Source organism: Rattus norvegicus, chromosome 4, assembly GCF_021556685.1.
Source record: "Rattus norvegicus strain SHRSP/BbbUtx chromosome 4, alternate assembly SHRSP_T2T, whole genome shotgun sequence".
Lineage (NCBI taxonomy): Eukaryota > Metazoa > Chordata > Mammalia > Rodentia > Muridae > Rattus > Rattus norvegicus.
In genome coordinates, this window is record NC_141537.1 from 5,891,075 (window position 1) to 5,900,186 (window position 9,112).

Genomic DNA, 9,112 nt, shown 5'->3' on the forward strand with positions numbered 1-9,112 from the left:
AGAAGCCCTTAAAGAATAAACACATAAATCCCTTAAAGAAATACAGGAACACAATCAAATAGGAAATGAACAAACCATCCAGGATCTAAACATGGAAATAGAAAAAATATAGAAATCACAAAGGGACGCTTAGCTGGTGGGGTCTGATCGCCACTGCAAACACGGTTCACCTGCTGAGCTGCATCATCGGCGGGTCTCAAAATATGGTCATTGGCAAGAATGGAGACTTACCCTGGCCTCTGCTCAGGAATGAGCTCAAGTACTTCCAGAGAATGACCACAACCTCTTCAGTAGAAGGTAAACAGAATCTGGTGATTATGGGTAGGAAAACCTGGTTCTCCATTCCTGAGAAAAATCAACCTTTAAAGGATAGAATTAATATAGTTCTCAGTAATTCAAGGAACCACCACAAGGAGCTCATTTTCTTGCCAAAAGTCTGGATGATGTTTTAAAATTTATTGAACAACCAGGGCTAGCAAATAAAGTGGACATAGTTTGGATAATCAGAGGCAGCTCTGTTTACCAGGAAGCCACGAATCAGCCAGGCCACCTCAGACTTTTTGTGACAAGGATCATGCAGGAGTTTGAAAGTGACACATTTTTCCCAGAAGTTGATTTGGAGTAATATAAACTTCTCCCAGAATACCCAGGTGTCCTCTCTGAGATCCAGGAGGAAAAAGGCATCAAGTACAAGTTTGAAGCCTATGAAAAGAAAGACAATGGGAAGATGTTTCCAAGTCCTACTGTTTCTCCTAAAAGGATGCATTTTATAAGACCACAGGACTTCTGCTGGCTTGCGATCTATGAGTAATTATTTCTTTAGGGAGGGGTGGTTGGGAAGACACATTTGTTTTGTGTTGTGGAGATGGAACCTAAGGCCCTGTGCATGCTGGGCCAATGCTGTACTGCTAAGCCACCCCCAACCCCAGCCCGTATATAATTCTAATCAATGTTTTTATTTCCCATTAATCTAACTAGATTATATTAAATATGCCTTAAGAAATATCACTTGCTATAAAGGTCTCAGTGCCCCTCCTATGAGGCCTCAAGTGGCTCAGCAGCATCTGCATAGGGTATTGTGTGTACAGAAGACCCCAAAGAAGTAGTGCCCCTGGAGCCTGAGCTGATATGGGAAACAGGAACAGGAACTAGACAGATAAGTCCAAAGGCAGAAATGGGTTTTAACCAGCAGAGCTGAAACTAAGACTTTAAAAGATCAAAGTAGAGACTGGATTATTCTATGCACATCACACTTGCTGCAAAGCTCTGTTCACTCAGACAGAAAATCAGTAAATTGAGAACTCCATTGTGTTCCGTGACGACGAGAGCAGGTAGAAGATTATGTAAGGTCTGAAACATGGAAGCTTTCTGTTCTCATCTTCAGTGAGATTCCAGGGGATATTACAGTGACAGAACAAGAATAGGCTGCTTTCTACAGAAAAAGTAATTGCAAGCTTAATAGCTCCTGTTAAGAACTCAGACAATGAATTGAGAATAGATACTGCTTGAAATGAAAATTAATGTTAGAAACTAAACTTTATAAAAAATAAAAAAATGAGCATTAAAATGGCTCTCCTCTCAAAAAAAAAAAGAAAAAAGAAAAAAGAAAACAAAGGGAGACAACCCTGGAAATGGAAAACCAAGGGAAGATATCAGGAGTCATAGATGCAAGCATCACCAACAAAATACAAGAAATAGAAGAGAGAATCTCAAGTGTAGGCAATGCCGTAGAAAACATTGAAACAACAGTCAAAGAAAATGCAAAATGCAAAAAGCTCCTACCCAAAACATCCAGGAGATCCAGGACACAATGAAAGGACCAAACCTAGGAATAATAGGTATAGAAGAGAGTGAAGGTTTCCAACTCAAAGGGCCAATAAAAATCTTCAACAAAATTAGGGAATAAAACTTCCCTAACTTAAAGAAAGAGATGCCCACGAACCTACAAGAAGCCTACAGAATTCCAAATAGATGGGACGAGAAAAAAACTCCTTTCATCACATAATAATCAAAACACAAAATGAACAGAATAAAGAAAGAATATTAAAAGCCCTAAAGGAAAAGGTCAATTAACATATAAAGGCAGACCTACAAGAATTACACCAGACTTTTCAACAGAAACTCTAAAATCCAGAAGATCTTGGAAAGATGTCATATAAACCCTAAAAAAATAAAAATGCTATCCCAGGTTACTATACCCAGCAAAACTATCAATTACCATAGATGGAGAATCCAAGATATTCCATGACAAAACCAAGTTTAAACAAGGTCTTTCCACAAATTCAGTCCTCCATAGGATAATTGATGAAAAACTTCACCACAAGAAGGGAAACTATATCCGAGAGAAAGCAAGAAATTAATCTTCTCACAACAAACCCAAAAGAAGAGAGCCCCACAAACATAATTTCAACTCTAACAACAAAAATAACAGAAAGCAATAGTCATTGGTCCTTAATCTCTCGTAGCATCAATGGACTCAATTCCTCAGTAAAAAGATAGAGACTAATAGACTGGACATGTAAACAAGACCCAACATTTTGCTGCATACAAAAAACACCTCAGTGACAAATACAGACACTACCTCTGAGTGAAAAGCTTAAAAAATTTCCAAGAAACAAGCTGAAGTAGCCATTCTAATATCGAACAAAGTAGATTTTCAACCAAAAATTATAAAAGAAAAAGATAAGGAAGGACACTTCATATGCATAAAAGAAAAAATTCACCAAGATGAATTCTCAATTCTAAATATGTATGTCCCAAATGCAAGGGCACTACATTTGTAAAAGAAACATTACTAAAGGTCAAAGCATATTTGACCCTCCAACAATCATAGTGGGAGACTTCAACACCTCACTCTCAACAATGGACAGACTGTGGAAACAGAAAATAAACAGAGACACAGCAAAGCTGACAGAAGTTATGAATCAAATGGATTTCACAGATATATACAAAACATTTCACCCTAAAACAAAATAATATACCTTCTTCTCGGGACCTTATGAAACCATCTCCAAAACTGACCATATAATTAGACATAAAACAAGCCTCAACAAATACATGAAGATTGACATAATCCCATGCATCTTTCAGATCACCACAAAATAACATAATAACATGGTGTTGTAAAATTATAAAAAAAAAATCTTTCTTTTACCCTGCACTAGATCTGGCACCACAGTGCCCCCAAGATATCTGGTAGATATCTTCATCTCAATCAGCAAAGCATCTCTCTGCTCCATCCCACATCACACTGAATGGCTTCTCTCTGAGCCTGGCAGTAATCTCTAACCATCTAGTTCCCAAGATATGCTGCCATTAAGCCAGAAAAACACATCCCAACTCCATGGTAGCCCAGTGTCTCTAGCTGCCCCATATTCTCTTAAACTTAAATTGCTACATGAAAGAACACACCACACAACAACTTCTGATCTAATTGATAAGATATAGTTGCCCACGTAAACATACAAAGCCCTCCCGTAGAGGAAGGCCCAGGAGCAGCAGGTCCGCTGCGTCGGAGACACCACCAGAACCTGAAGGGACCGACAAGATAAACAGTTCTCTGTACCCAAATCCCGTGGGAGGGAGAGCTAAACCTTCAGAGAGGCAGACACGTCTGGGAAACCAGAAGAGACTACATTCTGCCCACATCTCTGACTCCAGAGGAAAACACCAAACACCATCTGGAACCCTGGTCCATGGAAGCTCCTGGAAAGGACGGCGCAGATCTTCCTGGTTGCTGCCACCGAGGAGAGCTAATAAGCAACACCCCACGAGCAAACTTGAGTCTTGGGACCACAGGGAAGACAAACCTTCCAGCTCCAAGCGACCTGCCCGGTGAACTCAAGACACATGCCCACAGGAACAGATGAAGACCTGTAGATAGGAAAAACGACACGCCCAAAAGCAGAACACTCTGTCCCCATAACTGGCTGAAAGAAAACAGGAAAATAGGTCTACAGCACTCCTGACACACAGGCTTATAGGACAGTCTAGCCACTGTCAGAAATAGCAGAACAAAGTAACACTAGAGATAATCTGATGGGGAGAGGAAAGCACAGGACCTCAAGCAACAGAAATCAAGACTACATGGCAACATCGGAGCCCAATTCTCCCACCAAAGCAAACACAGAATATCCAAACACACCAGAAAAGCAAGATCTAGTTTCAAAATCATATTTGATCATGATGCTAGAGGACTTCAAGAAAGACATGAAGAACTCCCTTAGAGAAACACAGGAAAAGCTTTGGAATGAGAGGAATCACAAAAATCCCTGAAAGAATTCCAGGAAAACATAAATAAACAAGTAGAAGCCTATAGAGAGGAATCACAAAAATCCCTGAAAGAATTCCAGGAAAACACAATCAAACAATTGAAGGAATTGAAAATGGAAATAGAACCAATCAAGAAAGAACACATGGAAACAACTCTGGATATAGAAAACCAAAGGAAGAGACGAGGAGCCGTAGATACAAGCATCACCAACAGAATACAAGAGACAGAAGAGAGGATCGCAGGAGCAGAAGATTCCATAGAAATCATCGACTCAAGAGTCAAAGATAATGTAAAGCAGAAAAAGCTACTGGACCAAAACATACAGGAAATCCAGGACTCAATGAGAAGATCAAACCTAAGGATAATAGGTACAGAAGAGAGTGCAGACTGCCAACTCAAAGGACCAGTAAATATCTTCAACAAAATCATAGAAGAAAACTTCCCCAACCTAAAAAACGAGATACCCATAGGCATACAAGAAGCCTACAGAACTCCAAATAGATTGGACCAGAAAAGAAACACCTCCTGACACATAATAGTCAAAACATCAAATGCAAAAAATAAAGAAAGAATATTAAAAGCAGTAAGGGGAAAAGTCAAGTAACATAGAAAGGCAGACCTATAGGAATCACACCAGACTTTTCGCCAGAGACTATGAAAGCCAGAAGACCCTGGAGACATGTCATACAGACCCTAAGAGAACACAAATGCAGGCCAAGGTTACTGTATCCTGAAAAACTCTCAATTAACATAGATGGAGAAACCAAGATATTCCATGACAAAACCAAATTTACACAATATCTTTCTACAAATCCAGTGCTACAAAGGATAATAAATGGTAAAGCCCAACATAAGGAGGCAAGCTACACCCTAGAAAAAGCAAGAAACTAATCTTCTTGGCAACAAAACAAAGAGAAGAAAAGCACACAAAAATAACCTCACATCCAAATATGAATATAACAGGAGGCAAAAATCACTATTCCTTAATATCTCTCAACATCAATGGTCTGAACTCCCCAATAAAAAGACATTTATTAACAAACTGTATATGCAATGAGGACCCTGCATTCTGCTGCCTACAGGAAACACACTTCAGAGACAAAGACAGACACTACCTCAGAGTGAAAGGCTGGAAAACAACTTTCTAAGCAAATGGTTGGAAGACGCAAACTGGAGTAGCCATTCTAATATCAAATAAAATCAATTTTCAAATAAAAGTCATCAAAAAAGATAAGGAAGACCACTTCATATTCATCAAAGGAAAACTCCACCAAATGAACTCTCAATCCTAAATATCTATGCCCCAAATACAAGGGCACCTACATACGTAAAAGAAACCTTATTAAGCTCAAAACACACATTGCACCTCACACAATAATAGTAGGAGATTTCAACACCCCACTCACATCAATGGACAGATCATGGAAACAGAAATTAAACAGAGACATAGACAGACTAAGAGAAGTCATGAACCAAATGGACATAACAGATATTTATAGAACATTCTATCCTAAAGCAAAAGGATATACCTTCTTCTCAGCTCCTCATGGTACTTTCTCCAAAATTGACCATATAATTGGTCAAAAAACGGGCCTCAACAGGTACAGAGAGATAGAAATAATCACATGCGTGCTATCAGACCACCACGGCCTAAAACTGGTCTTCAATAACAATAAGGGAAGAATGCCCACATATACGTGGAAATTGAGCAATGCTCTACTCAATGATAACCTGGTCAAGGAAGAAATAAAGAAAGAAATTAAAAACTTTTTAGAATTTAATGAAAATGAAGGTACAACATACCCAAACTTATGGGACACAATGAAAGCTGTGCTAAGAGGAAAACTCATAGCGCTGAGTGCCTGCAGAAAGAAACAGGAAAGAGCATATGTCAGCAGCTTGACAGCACACCTAAAAGCTCTAGAACAAAAAGAAGCAAATACACTCAGGAGGAGTAGAAGGCAGGAAATAATCAAACTCAGAGCTGAAATCAACCAAGTAGAAACAAAAAGGACCATAGAAAGAATCAACAGAACCGAAAGTTGGTTCTTTGAGAAAATCAACATGATAGATAAACCCATAGCCAGACTAACTAGAGGACACAGAGAGTGCGTCCAAATTAACAAAATCAGAAATGAAAAGGGAGACATAACTAGAGATTCAGAGGAAATTCAAAAAATCATCAGATCTTACTATAAAAACCTATATTCAACAAAACTTGAAAATCTTCAGGAAATGGACAATTTCCTAGACAGATACCAGGTATCGAAGTTAAATCAGGAACAGATAAACCAGTTAAACAACCCCATAACTCCTAAGGAAATAGAAGCAGTCATTAAAGGTCTCCCAACCAAAAAGAGCCCAGGTCCAGACGGGTTTAGTGCAGAATTCTATCAAACCTTCATAGAAGACCTCATACCAATATTATCCAAACTATTCCACAAAATTGAAACAGATGGAGCCCTACCGAATTCCTTCTATGAAGCCACAATTACTCTTATACCTAAATCACACAAAGACCCAACAAAGAAAGAGAACTTCAGACCAATTTCCCTTATGAATATCGACGCAAAAATACTCAATAAAATTCTGGCAAACCGAATTCAAGAGCACATCAAAACAATCATCCACCATGATCAAGTAGGCTTCATCCCAGGCATGCAGGGATGGATTAATATACGGAAAACCATCAACGTGATCCATCATATAAACAAACTGAAAGAACAGAACCACATGATCATTTCATTAGATGCTGAGAAAGCATTTGACAAAATTCAACACCCCTTCATGATAAAAGTCCTGGAAAGAATAGGAATTCAAGGCCCATACCTAAACATAGTAAAAGCCATATACAGCAAACCAGTTGCTAACATTAAACTAAATGGAGAGAAACTTGAAGCAATCCCACTAAAATCAGGGACTAGACAAGGCTGCCCCACTCTCTCCCTACTTATTCAATGTAGTTCTTGAAGTTCTAGCCAGAGCAATCAGACAACAAAAGGAGATCAAGGGGATACAGATCGGAAAAGAAGAGGTCAAAATATCACTATTTGCAGACGACATGATAGTATATTTAAGTGATCCCAAAAGTTGCACCAGAGAACTACTAAAGCTGATAAACAACTTCAGCAAAGTGGCTGGGTATAAAATTAACTCAAATAAATCAGTTGCCTTCCTTTATACAAAAGAGAAACAAGCCGAGAAAGAAATTAGGGAAACGACACCCTTCATAGTAGACCCAAATAATATAAAGTACCTCGGTGTGACTTTAACCAAGCAAGTAAAAGATCTGTACAATAAGAACTTCAAGACACTGAGGAAAGAAATTGAAGAAGACCTCAGAAGATGGAAAGATCTCCCATGCTCATGGATTGGCAGGATTAATATAGTAAAAATGGCCATTTTACCAAATTGATCTACAGATTCAATGCAATCCCCATCAAAATACCAATCCAATTCTTCAAAGAGTTAGACAGAACAATATGCAAATTCATCTGGAATAACAAAAATCCCAGGATAGCTAAAGCTATCCTCAACAATAAAAGGACTTCAGGGGGAATCACTATCCCTGAACTCAAGCAGTATTACAGAGCAATAGTGATAAAAACTGCATGGTATTGGTACAGGGACAGACAGATAGACCAATGGAATAGAATTGAAGACGCAGAAATGAACCCACACACCTATGGTCACTTGATTTTTGACAAAGGAGCCAAAACCATCCAATGGAAAAAAGATAGCATTTTCAGCAAATGGTGCTGGTTCAACTGGAGGGCAACATGTAGAAGAATGCAGATCGATCCATGCTTATCACCCTGTACAAAGCTTAAGTCCAAGTGGATCAAGGACCTCCACATCAAACCAGACACACTCAAACTAATAGAAGAAAAACTAAGGAAACATCTGGAACACATGGGCACTGGAAAAAATTTCCTGAACAAAACACCAATGGCTTATGCTCTAAGATCAAGAATCGACAAATGGGATCTCATAAAACTGCAAAGCTTCTGTAAGGCAAAGGACACTGTGGTTAGGACAAAACGGCAACCAACAGATTGGGAAAAGATCTTTACCAATCCTACAACAGATAGAGGCCTTATATCCAAAATATACAAAGAACTCAAGAAGTTAGACCGCAGGGAAACAAATAACCCTATTAAAAAATGGGGTTCAGAGCTAAACAAAGAATTCACAGCTGAGGAATGCCAAATGGCTGAGAAACACCTAAAGAAATGTTCAACATCTTTAGTCATAAGGGAAATGCAAATCAAAACAACCCTGAGATTTCACCTCACACCAGTGCGATTGGCTAAGATCAAAAACTCAGGTGACAGCAGATGCTGGCGAGGATGTGGAGAAAGAGGAACACTCCTCCATTGTTGGTGGGATTGCAGACTGGTAAAACCATTCTGGAAATCAGTCTGGAGGTTCCTCAGAAAATTGGACATTGAACTGCCTGAGGATCCAGCCATACCTCTCTTGGGCATATACCCAAAAGATGCCTCAACATATAAAAGAGACACGTGCTCCACTATGTTCATCGCAGCCTTATTTATAATAGCCAGAAACTGGAAAGAACCCAGATGCCCTTCAACAGAGGAATGGATACAGAAAATGTGGTACATCTACACAATGGAATATTACTCAGCTATCAAAAACAACGAGTTTATGAAATTCGTAGGCAAATGGTTGGAACTGGAAAATATCATCCTGAGTGAGCTAACCCAATCACAGAAAGACATACATGGTATGCACTCATTGATAAGTGGCTATTAGCCCAAATGCTTGAATTACCCTAGATCCCTAGAACAAAGGAAACTCAAGACGGATGATCAAAAT

General features: G+C 39.0%; 1 pseudogene; it reads left to right on the forward strand.

Moving 5' to 3' along the window:
• Nucleotides 1-203: 203 nt before the first annotated feature.
• Dhfr-ps1 (dihydrofolate reductase, pseudogene 1) lies at nucleotides 204-811 on the forward strand (annotated as a pseudogene).
• Nucleotides 812-9,112: the final 8,301 nt, after the last annotated feature.